General features: G+C 48.3%; 1 protein-coding gene across 7 annotated transcripts in view; it reads left to right on the top strand.

Annotated features, from left to right (window-relative positions):
* Positions 1-26,470, top strand: part of YTHDC1 (YTH N6-methyladenosine RNA binding protein C1) — a 186,194-nt gene that overhangs the window by 158,460 nt on the left and 1,264 nt on the right. The gene's annotated exons all lie outside the window — the stretch shown is intronic.

Here is a 26,470-nt window from a genome sequence, read left to right as displayed (position 1 = left end):
CACTCTGCCCAATGGGGTTTGTTAGACACACACTCTCCAATGGGGTGTGAGACACACAAGCTCTCCTATGTGTTTTGTGGAACACACACGCTGTCCAATGGGGTTTGTGACACAGACACTGTCTGATATGGTTCAGAAACACACGCTGTGCAATGCAGTTTCTGACAGACACTCGCTGCCTAACGGGTTTTAAGACACAAAGCTGTCCAATGGAGTTTCTGACACACATAAACTGTCCAATGGGGTTTGTGCCACACACACTTTCCAATGGTGTTTATGACACACACGCTGTCCAATGGGATTTGTGAAACACACACAGTCTAAAGGGGTTTGTGACACACACACTTTCCAATGGTGTTTATGACACACACGCTGTTCAATGGGGTTTGTGAAACACATACGGTCTAAAGGGGTTTGTGACACACACACTTTCCAATGGTGTTTAAGACACACACGCTGTCCAATGGGGTTTGTGAAACACACACGGTCTAAAGGGGTTTGTGACACACACGCTGTCCAACAGGGTTTGTGCACACACTGTTTAATGAGGTTTAAGACACACACACTGTCCAATGGCATTTGTGACACACATAAACTTTCCAACAGGGTTTGAGACACGCAATCTGCCCAATCCGGTTTGTGACACACACACTGGCCAATGGGGTCTGAGACACACATGCTGTCCTTTGTGGTTTGTGGAACACACGCGCTGTCCAATGGGGTTTGTGACACACAGACTGTCTGATATGGCTTAGGCACACACGCTGTGCAATGCGGTTTGTGACACACACACGTTGTCCAATGGGATTTGAGAAACACACACTGCCCAATGGGGTTTTAGACAAACACTGTCCAGAGGACTTTGTGACACACACGCTGTCCCATAGGGATTGTGAAACACACACACACTGTCCAATGAGATTTAAGACACACATGCTCTCCTATGGAATTTGTGACACACATAAACTGTCCAATGGGTTTTGAGACACACAGACTGTCCAATGGGGTTTGTGAAATACACACTATCCAGAGGGTTTTGTGACATACACACTGTCTAATGGGCTCTGTGACACAAACACTGTCCAATGGAGTTTGAGACACAATCGCTGTCCAGTGGGGTTTGTGAAACACTTCACGGTCCAATGGGGTTTGTGACACACATGCTGTCCAAAGGCGTTTGTGATACAGACACTATTCAATAGAGATTGAGACACACATGCTGTCCAGTGCTGTTTGTGACACACACACACTGTCTAATGGGGTTTGAGACAAAAGCTGTGTTTAATGGGTAGTGTGACACAAACACTATCCAATGGGGTTTGTGATACATACACTGTCCAATGGGCTTCCTGACACATACACTGTCCAATGGCGTTTTTGACACACACAATGTCCAATGGGGTTTTGTGACACACAGGCTACCAAAGGGGTTTAAGACACACACTCTATCCAATGGCATTTGTAACATACACCCCGTCCAATGGGGTTTGTGACTCACACACAACTGTCAAATGGGGTTTGAGCCACACACGCTATCCACTGGGGTTTGTGACACACACACACCGTCCAATGGGTTTTGTGACACACACACTGTCCAGAGAACTGTGTGACACAGACACTGTCCAGTGGAGTTTGTGACACACACACTGTCCAATGGTGTTTAAGACAAACACGCTGTCCAATGGCGTTTGTGACACACATAAACTGTCCAATGCGGTTTGAGACACACACTCTGCCCAATGAGTTTTGTGACACACACACTCTCCAATGGTGTCTGAGACACACACGCTGTGCAATGGGGCTTCTGGAACACACATGCTGTCAACTAGGGTTTGTGACACACAGGCTGTCCAATGGGGTTTGTGACACACACACAGTCTGATATGGTTGATACACGCACGCTGTGCCTGAACAGCGCCAAAACCAGCAGAGCCCGTGCTCAAAAGCTGGTGACTATGTGACTGCATTTATGCACGTTCCCGTGGCTGCGAGGGTATAGGCGTCTGCTTCCTGTTCACACAAAGGCAAGTGGTCCGCTCTCTCTTCCGTGCGTGCACACTCGATAACGTTGTCTCCTGCGACCACAGGTACGTCTGTGCACGCAAAACTACCTGATAAAACGCGCCTGCAAATGTTTTGGTAAACAATCGAGTGTGCGCGTTCAGACAGCGGCATCTAGGCAGACGTCTCCTCAGACCGCGTTCTGAAAGCCCCGCACCCCTGGACTGAATGTATAAACAGGCAATGGCATCGGTGTGCGCAATCACATGGTCACAGGGACGTCTTTCATCTCACAGAATAGCATCGTCTTTGCGTTCCAGCATATATCAGAAACAATGTGTGAACAGATGAGCTGCAGGTATTTTCTCGGTTCGGCACGCTTCGTTGTAGCCCTCTTGCCGATCGCAGGCTTATCGGCTTCCTTTGCACGACAAGTACAGGAAGAGAAAGAGGCAGCGTCGGCAAGCTTGCCTTTTGCCTACTTCAGCGCTGGAACCTAGTTGCTCCGCCTGCCGTTTGTGCACGTACACACACCCGATTCCTCACCGAAAACCACGCAGAAACCTCGCCACGCTCACCCAGGTATGCGCACACATCACCACGTGCACGCACACGCAGCTAGACAAAAGCACCTACCTTTTCACACACTGAGGCGTAAGCGAACACGTGGCCACACGCAGGCACAGTTCTGCAAGCGCGCCCGCTCCCATCTATTGACAGAAAGACGTATGTGAAACGTACTGACATGCTTGATGGTATACACGTTTGTTGATGTATAGCGTACTGCACACACGCACACGTGGCTGCACGAGGATACACTTCTGGAGGCTATCTGCAGGTATGTGCCTGTTCTTGGACGACCGTGTGCGTGGAAGCATTTGTGCCTACAAACGTTTGTCTGTCCACACGCGTGTGCCTTGAGGCTTGGCTCCATTCGTGCTGAAAAGCTGCAGGGAGGGCACAGCTGTGCTGTTTCTTGTCAAGGTTCCGCGTGTCGCACGGTCCTGCGTTTCTCATGCGGACAGATGCAAGGGAGCTCTGCCAGTAAAGGAGCAAAGACAGTCGCAGGCAGTACTGAATGCTGTTCCGTGGTACCTCTCTTCTAGGGCAAATGCTTCACAGTCGCCCGAGGAAAGACGCTTTTGCAATCGACCCACAAGAGAAACGAAACAGCTCATGCCGTAACGCCAAAGAACAGCACGGCATCTCTTCACAAGCTTGTCCCTGATCTATAGCTGAGGGCAAAACACTTGTGTGCTTGTGGGAGAGCATGTGTCTTTCCTGTACGTGTCTGGGAGTTTTGCGCACGTCCATGTGGTGAGGGCGATCCTCGAGGTAATGGATACCTGCAGAGCGGTCCCTGTTTCTGTGGAGTCAGTGTGCCTGAAAGTCTGCATTCCTTAGCGTCTGCCGTATCTATCCGTGGCTCCGTACCCTTGTGAGCCCATGCCTTTTTCTCCACAAAAGCATGTGTGTGTCGATGTCGTCGCACATGTGCATCTACGCTAGTGCTGAGCTCAGTTGAGCGTGTCTCTTGACACTTGGTGTGCGTTGGTTGTGCCTGTGTGCTACACAGTACGGTCATGACTGCTTAGATGGAGAGAGAAAAGGGAAATCATCTAGATAGAGGCAACAGTGGAATACCGAGGCAGGACTGACGTTTGCTACACAGAGACGTATTCCCAGCGCTGACAGTTCGGAGTTACGCGAGAAACAATCTGAGCGGTACATCGACCGGAGAAACGTTTCCGCAGAGGTGATGTAGCGAAAGAACAGCAGTGTGCGCTGCTTTCAGGAATGTGTCTGAACAGCGCCAAAACCAGCAGAGCCCGTGCTCAAAAGCTGGTGACTATGTGACTGTATTTATGCACGTTCCCGTGGCTGCGAGGGTATAGGCGTCTGCTTCCTGTTCACACAAAGGCAAGTGGTCCGCTCTCTCTTCCGTGCGTGCACACTCGATAACGTTGTCTCCTGCGACCACAGGTACATCTGTGCATGCAAAACTACCTAGTAAAACGCGCCTGCAAATGTTTTGGTAAACAATCGAGTGTGCGCGTTCAGACAGCGGCATCTAGGCAGACGCCTCCTCAGACCGCGTTCTGAAAGCCCCACACCCCTGGACTGAATGTATAAACAGGCAATGGCATCGGTGTGCGCAATCACATGGTCACAGGGACGTCTTTCATCTCACAGAACAGTATCGTCTTTGCGTTCCAGCATATATCAGAAACAATGTGTGAACAGATGAGCTGCAGGTATTTTCTCGGTTCGGCACGCTTCGTTGTAGCCCTCTTGCCGATCGCAGGCTTATCGGCTTCCTTTGCACGACAAGTACAGGAAGAGAAAGAGGCAGCGTCGGCAAGCTTGCCTTTTGCCTACTTCAGCGCTGGAACCTAGTTGCTCCGCCTGCCGTTTGTGCACGTACACACACCCGATTCCTCACCGAAAACCACGCAGAAACCTCGCCACGCTCACCCAGGTATGCGCACACATCACCACGTGCACGCACACGCAGCTAGACAAAAGCACCTACCTTTTCACACACTGAGGCGTAAGCGAACACGTGGCCACACGCAGGCACAGTTCTGCAAGCGCGCCCGCTCCCATCTATTGACAGAAAGACGTATGTGAAACGTACTGACATGCTTGATGGTATACACGTTTGTTGATGTATAGCGTACTGCACACACGCACACGTGGCTGCACGAGGATACACTTCTGGAGGCTATCTGCAGGTATGTGCCTGTTCTTGGACGACCGTGTGCGTGGAAGCATTTGTGCCTACAAACGTTTGTCTGTCCACACGCGTGTGCCTTGAGGCTTGGCTCCATTCGTGCTGAAAAGCTGCAGGGAGGGCACAGCTGTGCTGTTTCTTGTCAAGGTTCCGCGTGTCGCACGGTCCTGCGTTTCTCATGCGGACAGATGCAAGGGAGCTCTGCTAGTAAAGGAGCAAAGACAGTCGCAGGCAGTACTGAATGCTGTTCCGTGGTACCTCTCTTCTAGGGCAAATGCTTCACAGTCGTCCGAGGAAAGACGCTTTTGCAATCGACCCACAAGAGAAACGAAACAGCTCATGCCGTAACGCCAAAGAACAGCACGGCATCTCTTCACAAGGTTGTCCCAAACACTGTCCAGAGGACTTTGTGACACACAAGCTGTCCCATAGGGTTTGTGAAACACACACAGTCCAATGGGATTTGAGACACACACGTTGTCCAATGGGATTTGAGAAACACACACTGCCCAATGGGATTTTAGACAAACACTGTCCAGAGGACTTTGTGACACACACACTGTCCCATAGGGTTTGTGAAATACACACAGTCCAATGGGGTTTGTGACACACACTCTGTCAAATGGGGTTTGAGTCACACACTCTATTCAAAGGGGTTTGTGACACACACGCTGTCCAATGGGGTTTTTGACACACACATGCTGTCCAATGGTTCTTGTGACACACACAGAGTCCGGAGGACTGTGTGACACACACACTGTCCAATGGGGTTTGAGACACATATTCTGCCCAATGGGGTTTGTGACACACACACTCTCCAATGGGGTCTAAGACACACACTCTGTCCTATGTGTTTTGTGGAACACACACGCTGTGCAGTGGAGATTGTGACACACACACTGTCTGCTATGGTTGAGACACACACGATGTGCCATGGGGTTTGAGACACACACGATGTGCAATGAGGTTTGTGACACACATTCCATCTAATGGGATTTGTGACATACACTTCCCCAATGGGATTTGCGACACACGCAATCTCCAATGCGGTTTGATACACACAGGCTGTCTAATGGGGTCTGTGACACACACACTGTCCAATGGAGTTTGAGACAAAACCACTGTCCAATGGGGTTTATGAAACACACACACTGTCCAATGGACTTTGAGATACACACGCTGTCCAGTACCGTTTGTGACACACATATACTCTCCAATGGGATTTGAGACACAAACTCTGTTTAAAGGGTTTTGTAACATACACACTCACCATTGGGGTTTGTGACACACACATTGTCCAATGGGGTTTGTGACGCACATGCTGTCCAATTGAATTTGTGACACACACACGCTGTCTGATGGGGTTTGTGACACACACACACTGTCCAAAGGGGTTTGTGACACACACTATATCCAATGGGGTTTCTGACACACACACACTGTCCAAAGAGGTTTGTGAGACACACACTGTCTGATATGGTTGAGACACACATGCTGTCCAATAGGGTTTGTGACACACACAGTGTCTAATGGAATTTGAGAAACACACACTGTTTAATGGGATTTAAGACACAGACACTGTCCAACGGAGTTTTAGACACACACGCTGTCCAATGGGGTTTGTGACACACAGGCTGTCCAATGGGGTTTGTGACACACACACTCTTCAATGGGATTTGAGACAAAAACACAGTCCAGAGGACTTTTGTGACACACACACTGTCCAATGGGGTTTGTGACACACACGCTGTCCAATGGGATTTGTGACACATACAATTTGTCCAACGGGGTTTGAGACTACACAACACTGTCCAAAGGGGTTTGAGACAAACACGCTGTCCAAAGGGGCTTGTGACACATACGCTCTCCAATGGGGTTTGTGACACACACACTTTCTAATATGGTTGAGACACTCACGGTGTCCAATGAGGTCTGTGACACACGCTCCTTCTAATGGGATTTGTGACAGTCACACTTCCGAATGGGATTTGCGACACACGCCCTCTGCAATGCGCTGTCTAATGGGTTTTGTGACACACACACAGTCCAGTGGACTGTGTGACACACACACTGTCCAATGGGGTTTCTGACACATACACTGTTCAATGGAGTTTTAGACACACACGCTGTCCAATAGGGTTTGTGACACACACACTGTCTGGTATGGTTGAGGCACACATGCTGTGCAATGCGGTTTGTGACACACACACGTTGTCCAATGGGATTTCAGAAACACACACTGTTCAATGAGAATTTAGACAAACACACTGTCCGGAGGACTTTGTGACACACACACTTTCCAACATGGTTGAGACACACACGGTGACCAATGAGGTTTTAGACAAACACACTGTCCAGAGGACTTTGTCACACACACACTTTCTAATACGGTTGAGACACACACGGTGTCCAATAGGGTTTAAGACACACATTCTCTCCAATGCAGTTTGTGACACACATAAACTGTCCAATGGGATTTGAGACACACAGACTGTCCAAAGGGGTTTGTGAAACACACACTGTCTAATTGTGTTTGTGACAGACACACTGTCCAATGGGGTTTAAGACACACACGCTGTCCAATGGCGTATGTGACACACAGAAACTGTCCAATGGTGTTTGAGACACACACTCTGCCCAATGGGGTTTGTTAGACACACACTCTCCAATGGGGTGTGAGACACACAAGCTCTCCTATGTGTTTTGTGGAACACACACGCTGTCCAATGGGGTTTGTGACACAGACACTGTCTGATATGGTTCAGAAACACACGCTGTGCAATGCAGTTTCTGACAGACACTCGCTGCCTAACGGGTTTTAAGACACAAAGCTGTCCAATGGAGTTTCTGACACACATAAACTGTCCAATGGGATTTGTGCCACACACACTTTCCAATGGTGTTTATGACACACACGCTGTCCAATGGGATTTGTGAAACACACACAGTCTAAAGGGGTTTGTGACACACACACTTTCCAATGGTGTTTATGACACACACGCTGTCCAATGGGGTTTGTGAAACACATACGGTCTAAAGGGGTTTGTGACACACACACTTTCCAATGGTGTTTAAGACACACACGCTGTCCAATGGGGTTTGTGAAACACACACAGTCTAAAGGGGTTTGTGACACACACGCTGTCCAACAGGGTTTGTGCACACACTGTTTAATGAGGTTTAAGACACACACACTGTCCAATGGCATTTGTGACACACATAAACTTTCCAATAGGGTTTGAGACACGCAATCTGCCCAATCCGGTTTGTGACACACACACTGGCCAATGGGGTCTGAGACACACATGCTGTCCTTTGTGGTTTGTGGAACACACGCGCTGTCCAATGGGGTTTGTGACACACAGACTGTCTGATATGGCTTAGGCACACACGCTGTGCAATGCGGTTTGTGACACACACACGTTGTGCAATGGGATTTGAGAAACACACACTGCCCAATGGGGTTTTAGACAAACACTGTCCAGAGGACTTTGTGACACACACGCTGTCCCATAGGGATTGTGAAACACACACACACTGTCCAATGAGATTTAAGACACACATGCTCTCCTATGGAATTTGTGACACACATAAACTGTCCAATGGGTTTTGTGAAATACACACTATCCAGAGGGTTTTGTGACATACACACTGTCTAATGGGCTCTGTGACACAAACACTGTCCAATGGAGTTTGAGACACAATCGCTGTCCAGTGGGGTTTGTGAAACACTTCACGGTCCAATGGGGTTTGTGACACACATGCTGTCCAAAGGCGTTTGTGATACAGACACTATTCAATAGAGATTGAGACACACATGCTGTCCAGTGCTGTTTGTGACACACACACACTGTCTAATGGGGTTTGAGACAAAAGCTGTGTTTAATGGGTAGTGTGACACAAACACTATCCAATGGGGTTTGTGATACATACACTGTCCAATGGGCTTCCTGACACATACACTGTCCAATGGCGTTTTTGACACACACAATGTCCAATGGGGTTTTGTGACACACAGGCTACCAAAGGGGTTTAAGACACACACTCTATCCAATGGCATTTGTAACATACACCCCGTCCAATGGGGTTTGTGACTCACACACAACTGTCAAATGGGGTTTGAGCCACACACGCTATCCACTGGGGTTTGTGACACACACACACCGTCCAATGGGTTTTGTGACACACACACTGTCCAGAGAACTGTGTGACACAGACACTGTCCAGTGGAGTTTGTGACACACACACTGTCCAATGGTGTTTAAGACAAACACGCTGTCCAATGGCGTTTGTGACACACATAAACTGTCCAATGCGGTTTGAGACACACACTCTGCCCAATGAGTTTTGTGACACACACACTCTCCAATGGTGTCTGAGACACACACGCTGTGCAATGGGGCTTCTGGAACACACATGCTGTCAACCAGGGTTTGTGACACACAGGCTGTCCAATGGGGTTTGTGACACACACACAGTCTGATATGGTTGATACACGCACGCTGTGCCTGAACAGCGCCAAAACCAGCAGAGCCCGTGCTCAAAAGCTGGTGACTATGTGACTGCATTTATGCACGTTCCCGTGGCTGCGAGGGTATAGGCGTCTGCTTCCTGTTCACACAAAGGCAAGTGGTCCGCTCTCTCTTCCGTGCGTGCACACTCGATAACGTTGTCTCCTGCGACCACAGGTACGTCTGTGCACGCAAAACTACCTGATAAAACGCGCCTGCAAATGTTTTGGTAAACAATCGAGTGTGCGCGTTCAGACAGCGGCATCTAGGCAGACGTCTCCTCAGACCGCGTTCTGAAAGCCCCGCACCCCTGGACTGAATGTATAAACAGGCAATGGCATCGGTGTGCGCAATCACATGGTCACAGGGACGTCTTTCATCTCACAGAATAGCATCGTCTTTGCGTTCCAGCATATATCAGAAACAATGTGTGAACAGATGAGCTGCAGGTATTTTCTCGGTTCGGCACGCTTCGTTGTAGCCCTCTTGCCGATCGCAGGCTTATCGGCTTCCTTTGCACGACAAGTACAGGAAGAGAAAGAGGCAGCGTCGGCAAGCTTGCCTTTTGCCTACTTCAGCGCTGGAACCTAGTTGCTCCGCCTGCCGTTTGTGCACGTACACACACCCGATTCCTCACCGAAAACCACGCAGAAACCTCGCCACGCTCACCCAGGTATGCGCACACATCACCACGTGCACGCACACGCAGCTAGACAAAAGCACCTACCTTTTCACACACTGAGGCGTAAGCGAACACGTGGCCACACGCAGGCACAGTTCTGCAAGCGCGCCCGCTCCCATCTATTGACAGAAAGACGTATGTGAAACGTACTGACATGCTTGATGGTATACACGTTTGTTGATGTATAGCGTACTGCACACACGCACACGTGGCTGCACGAGGATACACTTCTGGAGGCTATCTGCAGGTATGTGCCTGTTCTTGGACGACCGTGTGCGTGGAAGCATTTGTGCCTACAAACGTTTGTCTGTCCACACGCGTGTGCCTTGAGGCTTGGCTCCATTCGTGCTGAAAAGCTGCAGGGAGGGCACAGCTGTGCTGTTTCTTGTCAAGGTTCCGCGTGTCGCACGGTCCTGCGTTTCTCATGCGGACAGATGCAAGGGAGCTCTGCTAGTAAAGGAGTAAAGACAGTCGCAGGCAGTACTGAATGCTGTTCCGTGGTACCTCTCTCCTATGGCAAATGCTTCACAGTCGTCCGAGGAAAGACGCTTTTGCAATCGACCCACAAGAGAAACGAAACAGCTCATGCCGTAACGCCAAAGAACAGCACGGCATCTCTTCACAAGGTTGTCCCAAACACTGTCCAGAGGACATTGTGACACACAAGCTGTCCCATAGGGTTTGTGAAACACACACAGTCCAATGGGATTTGAGACACACACGTTGTCCAATGGGTTTGAGAAACACACACTGCCCAATGGGATTTTAGACAAACACTGTCCAGAGGACTTTGTGACACACACACTGTCCCATAGGGTTTGTGAAATACACACAGTCCAATGGGGTTTGTGACACACACTCTGTCAAATGGGGTTTGAGTCACACACTCTATCCAAAGGGGTTTGTGACACACACGCTGTCCAATGGGGTTTTTGACACACACATGCTGTCCAATGGTTCTTGTGACACACACAGAGTCCGGAGGACTGTGTGACACACACACTGTCCAATGGGGTTTGAGACACATATTCTGCCCAATGGGGTTTCTGACACACACACTCTCCAATGGGGTCTGAGACACACACTCTGTCCTATGTGTTTTGTGGAACACACACGCTGTGCAGTGGAGATTGTGACACACACACTGTCTGCTATGGTTGAGACACACACGATGTGCCATGGGGTTTGAGACACACACGATGTGCAATGAGGTTTGTGACACACATTCCATCTAATGGGATTTGTGACATACACTTCCCCAATGGGATTTGCGACACACGCAATCTCCAATGCGGTTTGATACACACAGGCTGTCTAATGGGGTCTGTGACACACACACTGTCCAATGGAGTTTGAGACAAAACCACTGTCCAATGGGGTTTATGAAACACACACACTGTCCAATGGACTTTGAGATACACACGCTGTCCAGTACCGTTTGTGACACACATATACTCTCCAATGGGATTTGAGACACAAACTCTGTTTAAAGGGTTTTGTAACATACACACTCACCATTGGGGTTTGTGACACACACATTGTCCAATGGGGTTTGTGACGCACATGCTGTCCAATTGAATTTGTGACACACACACGCTGTCTGATGGGGTTTGTGACACACACACACTGTCCAAAGGGGTTTGTGACACACACTATATCCAATGGGGTTTCTGACACACACACACTGTCCAATGAGGTTTGTGAGACACACACTGTTTGATATGGTTGAGACACACATGCTGTCCAATAGGGTTTGTGACACACACACAGTGTCTAATGGAATTTGAGAAACACACTCTGTTTAATGGGATTTAAGACACAGACACTGTCCAAAGGAGTTTTAGACACACACGCTGTCCAATGGGGTTTGTGACACACAGGCTGTCCAATGGGGTTTGTGACACACACACTCTTCAATGGGATTTGAGACAAAAACACAGTCCAGAGGACTTTTGTGACACACACACTGTCCAATGGGGTTTGTGACACACACGCTGTCCAATGGGATTTGTGACACATACAATTTGTCCAACGGGGTTTTAGACTACACAACACTGTCCAAAGGGGTTTGAGACAAACACGCTGTCCAAAGGGGCTTGTGACACATACGCTCTCCAATGGGGTTTGTGACACACACACTTTCTAATATGATTGAGACACTCACGGTGTCCAATGAGGTCTGTGACACACGCTCCTTCTAATGGGATTTGTGACAGTCACACTTCCGAATGGGATTTGCGACACACGCCCTCTGCAATGCGCTGTCTAATGGGTTTTGTGACACACACACTGTCTGGTATGGTTGAGGCACACATGCTGTGCAATGCGGTTTGTGACACACACACGTTGTCCAATGGGATTTCAGAAACACACACTGTCCAATGAGGTTTTAGACAAACACACTGTCCGGAGGACTTTGTGACACACACACTTTCCAACATGGTTGAGACACACACGGTGACCAATGAGGTTTTAGACAAACACACTGTCCAGAGGACTTTGTCACACACACACTTTCTAATACGGTTGAGACACACACGGTGTCCAATAGGGTTTAAGACACATATTCTCTCCAATGGCGTTTGTGACACACATAAACTGTCCAATGGGATTTGAGACACACAGACTGTCCAAAGGGGTTTGTGAAACACACACTGTCTAATTGTGTTTGTGACAGACACACTGTCCAATGGGGTCTAAGACACACACGCTGTCCAATGGCGTATGTGACACACAGAAACTGTCCAATGGTGTTTGAGACACACACTCTGCCCAATGGGGTTTGTTAGACACACACTCTCCAATGGGGTGTGAGACACACAAGCTCTCCTATGTGTTTTGTGGAACACACACGCTGTCCAATGGGGTTTGTGACACAGACACTGTCTGATATGGTTCAGAAACACACGCTGTGCAATGCAGTTTCTGACAGACACTCGCTGCCTAACGGGTTTTAAGACACAAAGCTGTCCAATGGAGTTTCTGACACACATAAACTGTCCAATGGGGTTTGTGCCACACACACTTTCCAATGGTGTTTATGACACACACGCTGTCCAATGGGATTTGTGAGACACACACATTCTAAAGGGGTTTGTGACACACACACTTTCCAATGGTGTTTATGACACACACGCTGTTCAATGGGGTTTGTGAAACACATACGGTCTAAAGGGGTTTGTGACACACACACTTTCCAATGGTGTTTAAGACACACACGCTGTCCAATGGGGTTTGTGAAACACACACGGTCTAAAGGGGTTTGTGACACACACGCTGTCCAACAGGGTTTGTGCACACACTGTTTAATGAGGTTTAAGACACACACACTGTCCAATGGCATTTGTGACACACATAAACTTTCCAACAGGGTTTGAGACACGCAATCTGCCCAATCCGGTTTGTGACACACACACTGGCCAATGGGGTCTGAGACACACATGCTGTCCTTTGTGGTTTGTGGAACACACGCGCTGTCCAATGGGGTTTGTGACACACAGACTGTCTGATATGGCTTAGGCACACACGCTGTGCAATGCGGTTTGTGACACACACGTTGTCCAATGGGATTTGAGAAACACACACTGCCCAATGGGGTTTTAGACAAACACTGTCCAGAGGACTTTGTGACACACACGCTGTCCCATAGGGATTGTGAAACACACACACACTGTCCAATGAGATTTAAGACACACATGCTCTCCTATGGAATTTGTGACACACATAAACTGTCCAATGGGTTTTGAGACACACAGACTGTCCAATGGGGTTTGTGAAATACACACTATCCAGAGGGTTTTGTGACATACACACTGTCTAATGGGCTCTGTGACACAAACACTGTCCAATGGAGTTTGAGACACAATCGCTGTCCAGTGGGGTTTGTGAAACACTTCACGGTCCAATGGGGTTTGTGACACACATGCTGTCCAAAGGCGTTTGTGATACAGACACTATTCAATAGAGATTGAGACACACATGCTGTCCAGTGCTGTTTGTGACACACACACACTGTCTAATGGGGTTTGAGACAAAAGCTGTGTTTAATGGGTAGTGTGACACAAACACTATCCAATGGGGTTTGTGATACATACACTGTCCAATGGGCTTCCTGACACATACACTGTCCAATGGCGTTTTTGACACACACAATGTCCAATGGGGTTTTGTGACACACAGGCTACCAAAGGGGTTTAAGACACACACTCTATCCAATGGCATTTGTAACATACACCCCGTCCAATGGGGTTTGTGACTCACACACAACTGTCAAATGGGGTTTGAGCCACACACGCTATCCACTGGGGTTTGTGACACACACACACCGTCCAATGGGTTTTGTGACACACACACTGTCCAGAGAACTGTGTGACACAGACACTGTCCAGTGGAGTTTGTGACACACACACTGTCCAATGGTGTTTAAGACAAATACGCTGTCCAATGGCGTTTGTGACACACATAAACTGTCCAATGCGGTTTGAGACACACACTCTGCCCAATGAGTTTTGTGACACACACACTCTCCAATGGTGTCTGAGACACACACGCTGTGCAATGGGGCTTCTGGAACACACATGCTGTCAACCAGGGTTTGTGACACACAGGCTGTCCAATGGGGTTTGTGACACACACACAGTCTGATATGGTTGATACACGCACGCTGTGCCTGAACAGCGCCAAAACCAGCAGAGCCCGTGCTCAAAAGCTGGTGACTATGTGACTGCATTTATGCACGTTCCCGTGGCTGCGAGGGTATAGGCGTCTGCTTCCTGTTCACACAAAGGCAAGTGGTCCGCTCTCTCTTCCGTGCGTGCACACTCGATAACGTTGTCTCCTGCGACCACAGGTACGTCTGTGCACGCAAAACTACCTGATAAAATGCGCCTGCAAATGTTTTGGTAAACAATCGAGTGTGCGCGTTCAGACAGCGGCATCTAGGCAGACGTCTCCTCAGACCGCGTTCTGAAAGCCCCGCACCCCTGGACTGAATGTATAAACAGGCAATGGCATCGGTGTGCGCAATCACATGGTCACAGGGACGTCTTTCATCTCACAGAATAGCATCGTCTTTGCGTTCCAGCATATATCAGAAACAATGTGTGAACAGATGAGCTGCAGGTATTTTCTCGGTTCGGCACGCTTCGTTGTAGCCCTCTTGCCGATCGCAGGCTTATCGGCTTCCTTTGCACGACAAGTACAGGAAGAGAAAGAGGCAGCGTCGGCAAGCTTGCCTTTTGCCTACTTCAGCGCTGGAACCTAGTTGCTCCGCCTGCCGTTTGTGCACGTACACACACCCGATTCCTCACCGAAAACCACGCAGAAACCTCGCCACGCTCACCCAGGTATGCGCACACATCACCACGTGCACGCACACGCAGCTAGACAAAAGCACCTACCTTTTCACACACTGAGGCGTAAGCGAACACGTGGCCACACGCAGGCACAGTTCTGCAAGCGCGCCCGCTCCCATCTATTGACAGAAAGACGTATGTGAAACGTACTGACATGCTTGATGGTATACACGTTTGTTGATGTATAGCGTACTGCACACACGCACACGTGGCTGCACGAGGATACACTTCTGGAGGCTATCTGCAGGTATGTGCCTGTTCTTGGACGACCGTGTGCGTGGAAGCATTTGTGCCTACAAACGTTTGTCTGTCCACACGCGTGTGCCTTGAGGCTTGGCTCCATTCGTGCTGAAAAGCTGCAGGGAGGGCACAGCTGTGCTGTTTCTTGTCAAGGTTCCGCGTGTCGCACGGTCCTGCGTTTCTCATGCGGACAGATGCAAGGGAGCTCTGCCAGTAAAGGAGCAAAGACAGTCGCAGGCAGTACTGAATGCTGTTCCGTGGTACCTCTCTCCTATGGCAAATGCTTCACAGTCGCCCGAGGAAAGACGCTTTTGCAATCGACCCACAAGAGAAACGAAACAGCTCATGCCGTAACGCCAAAGAACAGCACGGCATCTCTTCACAAGCTTGTCCCTGATCTATAGCTGAGGGCAAAACACTTGTGTGCTTGTGGGAGAGCATGTGTCTTTCCTGTACGTGTCTGGGAGTTTTGCGCACGTCCATGTGGTGAGGGCGATCCTCGAGGTAATGGATACCTGCAGAGCGGTCCCTGTTTCTGTGGAGTCAGTGTGCCTGAAAGTCTGCATTCCTTAGCGCCTGCCGTATCTATCCGTGGCTCTGTACCCTTGTGAGCCCATGCCTTTTTCTCCACAAAAGCATGTGTGTGTCGATGTCGTCGCACATGTGCATCTACGCTAGTGCTGAGCTCAGTTGAGCGTGTCTCTTGACACTTGGTGTGCGTTGGTTGTGCCTGTGTGCTACACAGTACGGTCATGACTGCTTAGATGGAGAGAGAAAAGGGAAATCATCTAGATAGAGGCAACAGTGGAATACCGAGGCAGGACTGACGTTTGCTACACAGAGACGTATTCCCAGCGCTGACAGTTCGGAGTTACGCGAGAAACAATCTGAGCGGTACATCGACCGGAGAAACGTTTCCGCAGAGGTGATGTAGCGAAAGAACAGCAGTGTGCGCTGCTTTCAGGAATGTGTCTGAACAGCGCCAAAACCAGCAGAGCCCGTGCTCAAAAGCTGGTGACTATGTGACTGTATTTATGCACGTTCCCGTGGCTGCGAGGGTATAGGCGTCTGCTTCCTGTTCACACAAAGGCAAGTGGTCCGCTCTCTCTTCCGTGCGTGCACACTCGATAACGTTGTCTCCTGCGACCACAGGTACATCTGTGCATGCAAAACTACCTAGTAAAACGCGCCTGCAAATGTTTTGGTAAACAATCGAGTGTGCGCGTTCAGACAGCGGCATCTAGGCAGACGCCTCCTCAGACCGCGTTCTGAAAGCCCCACACCCCTGGACTGAATGTATAAACAGGCAATGGCATCGGTGTGCGCAATCACATGGTCACAGGGACGTCTTTCATCTCACAGAACAGTATCGTCTTTGCGTTCCAGCATATATCAGAAACAATGTGTGAACAGATGAGCTGCAGGTATTTTCTCGGTTCGGCACGCTTCGTTGTAGCCCTCTTGCCGATCGCAGGCTTATCGGCTTCCTTTGCACGACAAGTACAGGAAGAGAAAGAGGCAGCGTCGGCAAGCTTGCCTTTTGCCTACTTCAGCGCTGGAACCTAGTTGCTCCGCCTGCCGTTTGTGCACGTACACACACCCGATTCCTCACCGAAAACCACGCAGAAACCTCGCCACGCTCACCCAGGTATGCGCACACATCACCACGTGCACGCACACGCAGCTAGACAAAAGCACCTACCTTTTCACACACTGAGGCGTAAGCGAACACGTGGCCACACGCAGGCACAGTTCTGCAAGCGCGCCCGCTCCCATCTATTGACAGAAAGACGTATGTGAAACGTACTGACATGCTTGATGGTATACACGTTTGTTGATGTATAGCGTACTGCACACACGCACACGTGGCTGCACGAGGATACACTTCTGGAGGCTATCTGCAGGTATGTGCCTGTTCTTGGACGACCGTGTGCGTGGAAGCATTTGTGCCTACAAACGTTTGTCTGTCCACACGCGTGTGCCTTGAGGCTTGGCTCCATTCGTGCTGAAAAGCTGCAGGGAGGGCACAGCTGTGCTGTTTCTTGTCAAGGTTCCGCGTGTCGCACGGTCCTGCGTTTCTCATGCGGACAGATGCAAGGGAGCTCTGCTAGTAAAGGAGCAAAGACAGTCGCAGGCAGTACTGAATGCTGTTCCGTGGTACCTCTCTTCTAGGGCAAATGCTTCAGAGTCGTCCGAGGAAAGACGCTTTTGCAATCGACCCACAAGAGAAACGAAACAGCTCATGCCGTAACGCCAAAGAACAGCACGGCATCTCTTCACAAGGTTGTCCCAAACACTGTCCAGAGGACTTTGTGACACACAAGCTGTCCCATAGGGTTTGTGAAACACACACAGTCCAATGGGATTTGAGACACACACGTTGTCCAATGGGATTTGAGAAACACACACTGCCCAATGGGATTTTAGACAAACACTGTCCAGAGGACTTTGTGACACACACACTGTCCCATAGGGTTTGTCAAATACACACAGTCCAATGGGGTTTGTGACACACACTCTGTCAAATGGGGTTTGAGTCACACACTCTATTCAAAGGGGTTTGTGACACACACGCTGTCCAATGGGGTTTTTGACACACACATGCTGTCCAATGGTTCTTGTGACACACACAGAGTCCGGAGGACTGTGTGACACACACACTGTCCAATGGGGTTTGAGACACATATTCTGCCCAATGGGGTTTGTGACACACACACTCTCCAATGGGGTCTAAGACACACACTCTGTCCTATGTGTTTTGTGGAACACACACGCTGTGCAGTGGAGATTGTGACACACACACTGTCTGCTATGGTTGAGACACACACGATGTGCCATGGGGTTTGAGACACACACGATGTGCAATGAGGTTTGTGACACACATTCCATCTAATGGGATTTGTGACATACACTTCCCCAATGGGATTTGCGACACACGCAATCTCCAATGCGGTTTGATACACACAGGCTGTCTAATGGGGTCTGTGACACACACACTGTCCAATGGAGTTTGAGACAAAACCACTGTCCAATGGGGTTTATGAAACACACACACTGTCCAATGGACTTTGAGATACACACGCTGTCCAGTACCGTTTGTGACACACATATACTCTCCAATGGGATTTGAGACACAAACTCTGTTTAAAGGGTTTTGTAACATACACACTCACCATTGGGGTTTGTGACACACACATTGTCCAATGGGGTTTGTGACGCACATGCTGTCCAATTGAATTTGTGACACACACACGCTGTCTGATGGGGTTTGTGACACACACACACTGTCCAAAGGGGTTTGTGACACACACTATATCCAATGGGGTTTCTGACACACACACACTGTCCAAAGAGGTTTGTGAGACACACACTGTCTGATATGGTTGAGACACACATGCTGTCCAATAGGGTTTGTGACACACACAGTGTCTAATGGAATTTGAGAAACACACACTGTTTAATGGGATTTAAGACACAGACACTGTCCAACGGAGTTTTAGACACACACGCTGTCCAATGGGGTTTGTGACACACAGGCTGTCCAATGGGGTTTGTGACACACACACTCTTCAATGGGATTTGAGACAAAAACACAGTCCAGAGGACTTTTGTGACACACACACTGTCCAATGGGGTTTGTGACACACACGCTGTCCAATGGGATTTGTGACACATACAATTTGTCCAACGGGGTCTGAGACTACACAACACTGTCCAAAGGGGTTTGAGACAAACACGCTGTCCAAAGGGGCTTGTGACACATACGCTCTCCAATGGGGTTTGTGACACACACACTTTCTAATATGGTTGAGACACTCACGGTGTCCAATGAGGTCTGTGACACACGCTCCTTCTAATGGGATTTGTGACAGTCACACTTCCGAATGGGATTTGCGACACACGCCCTCTGCAATGCGCTGTCTAATGGGTTTTGTGACACACACACAGTCCAGTGGACTGTGTGACACACACACTGTCCAATGGGGTTTCTGACACATACACTGTTCAATGGAGTTTTAGACACACACGCTGTCCAATAGGGTTTGTGACACACACACTGTCTGGTATGGTTGAGGCACACATGCTGTGCAATGCGGTTTGTGACACACACACGTTGTCCAATGGGATTTCAGAAACACACACTGTTCAATGAGAATTTAGACAAACACACTGTCCGGAGGACTTTGTGACACACACACTTTCCAACATGGTTGAGACACACACGGTGACCAATGAGGTTTTAGACAAACACACTGTCCAGAGGACTTTGTCACACACACACTTTCTAATACGGTTGAGACACACACGGTGTCCAATAGGGTTTAAGACACACATTCTCTCCAATGCAGTTTGTGACACACATAAACTGTCCAATGGGATTTGAGACACACAGACTGTCCAAAGGGGTTTGTGAAACACACACTGTCTAATTGTGTTTGTGACAGACACACTGTCCAATGGGGTCTAAGACACACACGCTGTCCAATGGCGTATGTGACACACAGAAACTGTCCAATGGGGTTTGAGACACACACTCTGCCCAATGGGGTTTGTTAGACAAACACTCTCCAATGGGGTGTGAGACACACAAGCTCTCCTATGTGTTTTGTGGAACACACACGCTGTCCAATGGGGTTTGTGACACAGACACTGTCTGATATGGTTCAGAAACACACGCTGTGCAATGCAGTTTCTGACAGACACTCGCTGTCTAACGGGTTTTAAGACACAAAGCTGTCCAATGGAGTTTCTGACACACATAAACTGTCCAATGGGATTTGTGCCACACACACTTTCCAATGGTGTTTATGACACACACGCTGTCCAATGGGATTTGTGAAACACACACAGTCTAAAGGGGTTTGTGACACACACACTTTCCAATGGTGTTTATGACACACACGCTGTCCAATGGGGTTTGTGAAACACATACGGTCTAAAGGGGTTTGTGACACACACACTTTCCAATGGTGTTTAAGACACACACGCTGTCCAATGGGGTTTGTGAAACACACACGGTCTAAAGGGGTTTGTGACACACACGTTGTCCAATGGGGTTTGTGCACACACACTGTCTAATGAGGTTTAAGACACACACACTGCCCAATGGCATTTGTGACACACATAAACTTTCCAACAGGGTTTGAGACACGCAATCTGCCCAATCCGGTTTGTGACACACACACTGGCCAATGGGGTCTGAGACACACATGCTGTCCTTTGTGGTTTGTGGAACACACGCGCTACCCAATGGGGTTTGTGACACACAGACTGTCTGATATGGTTTAGGCACACACGCTGTGCAATGCGGTTTGTGACACACACACGTTGTCCAATGGGATTTGAGAAACACACACTGCCCAATGGGGTTTTAGACAAACACTGTCCAGAGGACTTTGTGACACACACGCTGTCCCATAGGGATTGTGAAACACACACACACTGTCCAATGAGATTTAAGACACACATGCTCTCCTATGGAATTTGTGACACACATAAACTGTCCAATGGGTTTTGAGACACACAGACTGTCCAATGGGGTTTGTGAAATACACACTATCCAGAGGGTTTTGTGACATACACACTGTCTAATGGGCTCTGTGACACAAACACTGTCCAATGGAGTTTGAGACACAATCGCTGTCCAGTGGGGTTTGTGAAACACTTCACGGTCCAATGGGGTTTGTGACACACATGCTGTCCAAAGGCGTTTGTGATACAGACACTATTCAATAGAGATTGAGACACACATGCTGTCCAGTGCTGTTTGTGACACACACACACTGTCTAATGGGATTTGAGACAAAAGCTGTGTTTAATGGGTATTGTGACACAAACACTATCCAATGGGGTTTGTGATACATACACTGTCCAATGGGCTTCCTGATGGGCGCCCGCTCCCATCTATTGACAGAAAGACGTATGTGAAACGTACTGACATGCTTGATGGTATACACGTTTGTTGATGTATAGCGTACTGCACACACACACACGTGGCTGCACGAGGATACACTTCTGGAGGCTATCTGCAGGTATGTGCCTGTTCTTGGACGACCGTGTGCGTGGAAACATTTGTGCCTACAAACGTTTGTCTGTCCACACGCGTGTGCCTTGAGGCTTGGCACCATTCGTGCTGAAAAGCTGCAGGGAGGGCACAGCTGTGCTGTTTCTTGTCTGTAATAGATAGTGGTCAAGATTGTGGAACAAATCGAGTAGGATTCAATCGTATTATGCATATCGTTGTGAGAAGTAATTGCGCTTGTGCAAGTTTAATTATATTCTGTAAAAAAAAAAACTTTTAATAGTTGATAAGCGAATTGCCGGATGCCGGCCCCAACCAAGCCAACGGTTGGATCCCGGGTCCCAACCAAGCCAATGGCCGGATTGTGCAACAGATAACTGAGCGGCCGGATGATGCAACAGATAACAGAGCCCCCGAATGGTGCAACAGATAACAGAACTCCAGAGGCAGAAACACCAAGCGACACCCAGCAACATCTTTCACTGTCGACTAGCCAATCAGGAGCTAACTCATCAGGGTGTTCCAGCGCATGAACAAGTGTATAACATGCATAAGCACATACGAATTAATTGGCTCAAAGACTCATCTTCATTTATAACAAATTTTGGTGCCGTGACTCGGATTAAGGATTTCTTGGAGGGACTTCTAAACTTCAGGGAGGCTCCCCGTCCCAGTTTCAGACGGCCCTGGAGTGGATGAAGGATCGCCCCGAAACCTTAACCTCCGAACCCTAAATTCAGGTAATTAGGCAAAAGAATTAAGCCCCATAAAACTTTGTTCACGAAGAACCAGACGAAGACCCCAGGGAGGGTAAGTATAAAAAGCGATTCCGTTCGGTTGGGGTGGGTTTCCTGGAGTGTGCTTGAACAAGACGCCCCCCCCTTTTTGGGGAGGAAGCGAAGCAAGTGTGGACTCTGCCGTAAGGCAGGACGGGATTCTCTAGTAGTGCGGTTCTCATTGCCCGCGAGGGTGTGAGCCACGAACGACGGGTGCGTATGTGTGTGTGAAAGAAGGCACTCCAGAAGATGGAACAGAGGAAGAGCAAGCCCTTTAATCTCATGGGGAAGGGACCCAAGGAGAGTTTACCAGATATTCCCCGAGATTCCCCATTGGGCCTTATGCTCAAGAATTGGGAAGGTGCGTCTTGCACGCGAAACAAAAGTAAGGAGAAGATGGTTTTTTATTGCATGCATGCATGGGGAAACCAGGAGATTAGACCAGATCATTTATTTTGGCCAATTTTTGGGTCATATGAGAATTGGATTTGTCAGGTCCTAAATCTTTATGTAAATGATAAGGAGCCCTTTAATCCTGAGGAGAGCGAGTATGCGCATTGTTGGTTACCTTCTGTTACTCGTGCTGGGATTTTCGCCTTAGGTGAAAAGAAACCTGGCCGCAAAAAGAGGGTCCCTGAGGAACCTCCACCCCCTCCCCCTCCCTATGATCCCCCGCCAGTAGCAAATCCAAGACCCCCCTCTCCCCCTATGCCTTCAGCTCCTGAGGAGGATTCCGATTCTTCGAGATCAGTTAGAGGGACCCGAAGACTCACGAGGAGTCAAGCTAGACAGCAAACAACATCAGGAACAGGACAACAAGCATCATCAGAAACAGGGCTATACCCATTACGAGAAATAGCGATGGGAGGTCCACAACCCAGGGTGGGATTTGTGTCAGTGCCTCTAAACTCTGGGGATGTAAGAGAATTTAAGAAGGAAATGGGGAGTTTGTTAGAGTATCCCTTAGAAGTTTCGGAAAGGATAGACCAGTTTCTAGGACCTAACCTATATACCTGGGATGAACTGCAAGCTATTTTAGGGATACTATTTACCGCGAAAGAGCGGGAGATGATTCAGAGGGCTGGGATGAGACTCTGGGACCAACAACACCAACAAGGGCTGGGCGCTGACATTAAGTGGCCCCAGCAGCGCCCTAATTGGGATAATCAAAACCCGGAACATAAGGGCCATATGGGAGATCTCCGCACTATAATCGTACAAGGGATTAAGGAATTGGTCCCTCGAGGGCAGAACATAAATAAAGCCTTTAATGAACAACAGAAGAAAGATGAGACTCCCACAGAATGGATAGAAAGATTAAGAAAGAGTTTGCAGCTTTACTCCGGGATAGACCCTACGACAACGGTTGGGCAAGCTCTTTTAAAAACTCAGTTTGTGGCGAAGTCATGGCAAGATATTAGAAAGAAGTTAGAAAAATTGGAAGATTGGCAAGAGAAAGGGTTAGACGATTTGCTAAGGGAAGCGCAGAAGGTTTATGTGAGAAGGGAGGAAGAAACCAGAGGAGACAAGCTAAAATTTTGGTAGCGGCAGTTCAAGAAGGAGAGAGGACAGCTCCACAGAAGGGAGGGCCACCACGCATAGGTTGGAACGGGAAAATGCTTCACAGTCGCCGGAGGAAAGACGCTTTTGCAATCGACCCACAAGAGAAATGAAACAGCTCATGCCGTAACGCCAAAGAACAGCACGGCATCTCTTTACAAGCTTGTCCCTGACTTATAGCTGAGGGCAAGCACTTGAGTGCTTGTGGGAGAGCATGTGTCTTTCCTGTACGTGTCTGGGAGTTTTGCGCACGTCCATGTGGTGAGGGCGATCCTCGAGGTAATGGATACCTGCAGAGCGGTCCCTGTTTCTGTGGAGTCAGTGTGCCTGAAAGTCTGCGTTCCTTAGCACCTGCTGTATCTATCCGTGGCTCCATACACTTGTGAGTCCATGCCTTTTTCTCCACAAAAGCATGTGTGTCGATGTTGTTGCACATGTGCATCTACGCTAGTGTTGAGCTCAGCTGAGCATGTCTCTTGACACTTGGTGTGCGTTGGCTGTGCCTGTGTGCAACACAGCACAGCCATGACTGCTTAGGTGAACAGAGAAAAGAGAAATCATCTAGGTAGAGGCAACAGTGGAAAACCGAGGCAGAATTGATGTTTGCTATACAGAGACGGATTCCCAGCGCTGACATTTCAGTTACGCGAGAAGAAAGCTGACAAATTCAACCCAGAAAACGGCTCTGTCCAGAGGCTTGATTGGCTGATCATGGTTTGTCTTGGATAACCTGAAAAGCCCTGAGGAAATAACAGAGTGCTCCTTTAGCCCATATAAGAGAGTATGATGAAATTCCATATTCCACTAAATACTCATAGTAATTGGCTTTCGTTGAAGTAAAAAATGCATCAAAGAGGTGGACTTGCTGCAGAGGCTCGTGGAACAGCCTGACATACTCTGGTGTTACCCAGTGGCTTGCTTTTGGCTGTAGCAGTGACACACGCAGGAAAACAGAAGAATGTAGTGCACAGTAGAATCAGAATAAGTTTTGCTGTTTTGCAGCCTCCACTGAAATGCATGTTTTTCCCAGTCAGATAAGCACATGTATGAGTACATATATATATAGCACTAGATACGTGGAAATTGACAGATAATTCGCTCATGCTTATATTCAACTGTTACTTTGCCTTCCATTTGTCAGGAGGAATGGTCATTATAACTAGTTACTTTGGTTATACTTAGTAATTCTGGCCCTGAGTGTCCTGATTTTGAATAACTATAATGAGTCTTCTGGCTCTTGGCTATACTGTGAATGAGCAAAAGACATGACCAGATGTGGAGATGCTACTGTAGCCTCTCATCTTTATCAGCTGAATCACAACTCTGGTTTGTCATCACTGAAGGAAGTGAACAAAGTGGTCAGACTGGGAGGAAACTGATTTTACAAACCCAGCTACGTCTCCAGATAGTACCCTGTTTTCTCCCTCTCTTACCCATTCTGCATGCTGTCCAAGTAGTCATCCTAAAATATAGCACTTCCATGTATTTCATTTTTGAACAACAGCATGGCCAGAGATGCTTTGGTAATATGGGAAAGCAAGGCTTTGCTGATTGAAAAGATGGAAGAGCCAAGGGATGTCTTGATTTAGAGAAAAAAAAAATCTGCTGGCCTTTTGTCAAATAATTTTTCTTGCCAAGTAAGTTTGTTCATTTAAGATAGGAATATACACAAGGAACAACCCTAAAAAGACTTGTTTCTGTAAGAGCTCACTAGTTTGGATGAAATTCATATTCTACATGTATAGATCTTACATGTGGTTGGTTTGATTTTGATTTTTTAAGTAGCCAGAGTTTATCTACTGTATAACTTTGAGGCAGATACGTTTGGGGTTTGAAGAGGCTGTTGGTCGAACTTCCATGAAAGCAACATGAAAATATTCTGCTGTTCAGTTAGGAGGCTGTGATTAGATATCTGGGTGTCATGTTTTCTATCCAAATGAAAGTAACCTCTGCTCTTAATTCCCAGCTCTCAGCCTTGCATGCGGTCCCTTGTTTGAGTGCACTCAGCAAACCTTCTGTAACTTTTCTTTTAGCCACCATATCCGGGTATGGAGCAGCCACCACACCACACTTACTATCAACACCATGCGCCTCCACCTCAGGCTCACCCTCCCTACTCAGGACATCATCCTGTACCACATGATGCAAGATGCAGGGACAAACGAGTAGTAAGTATCCACAAAGACAGAGCGGGGGCGAGGGGACAAGTATGCAGGCCAGAGGGGGAGCAGGAGGAATTGGGTACAGATGTAGCCTAACCTGAGATTTGTTGACTTTGAAAATACAGGTTTTAAAAGTGCAGTTTAGTTTTCCTTGGAAAAGTCAGTTATTTAGATCAACTAGAGGCTTCTGGCATCTTTGAAAAGGCTCTCTCTCCCAGGTGACGTCCAAGTGCCAAATTCCTGGAAACTGAAGTGTTTGCTTAACATGTCTTTCAACCGTTTTCCATGTGAGCTTTTCCTGCTGAAGCCCGCTTTGAATAAGGACACACCTGTGATTTTACTTGCATTCATGCACAGCAAATTACATTATCAGCAGAAAAGTTTGTGTTTTATAACTTTATGGGCACATCAAAAAACACAGCAGATGA

The sequence above is a fragment of the Nesoenas mayeri genome, assembly GCF_963082525.1.
Source record: "Nesoenas mayeri genome assembly, chromosome: 4".
Classification (NCBI taxonomy): Eukaryota; Metazoa; Chordata; class Aves; order Columbiformes; family Columbidae; genus Nesoenas; species Nesoenas mayeri.
This window is presented reverse-complemented; position numbering and strand designations above follow the sequence as displayed.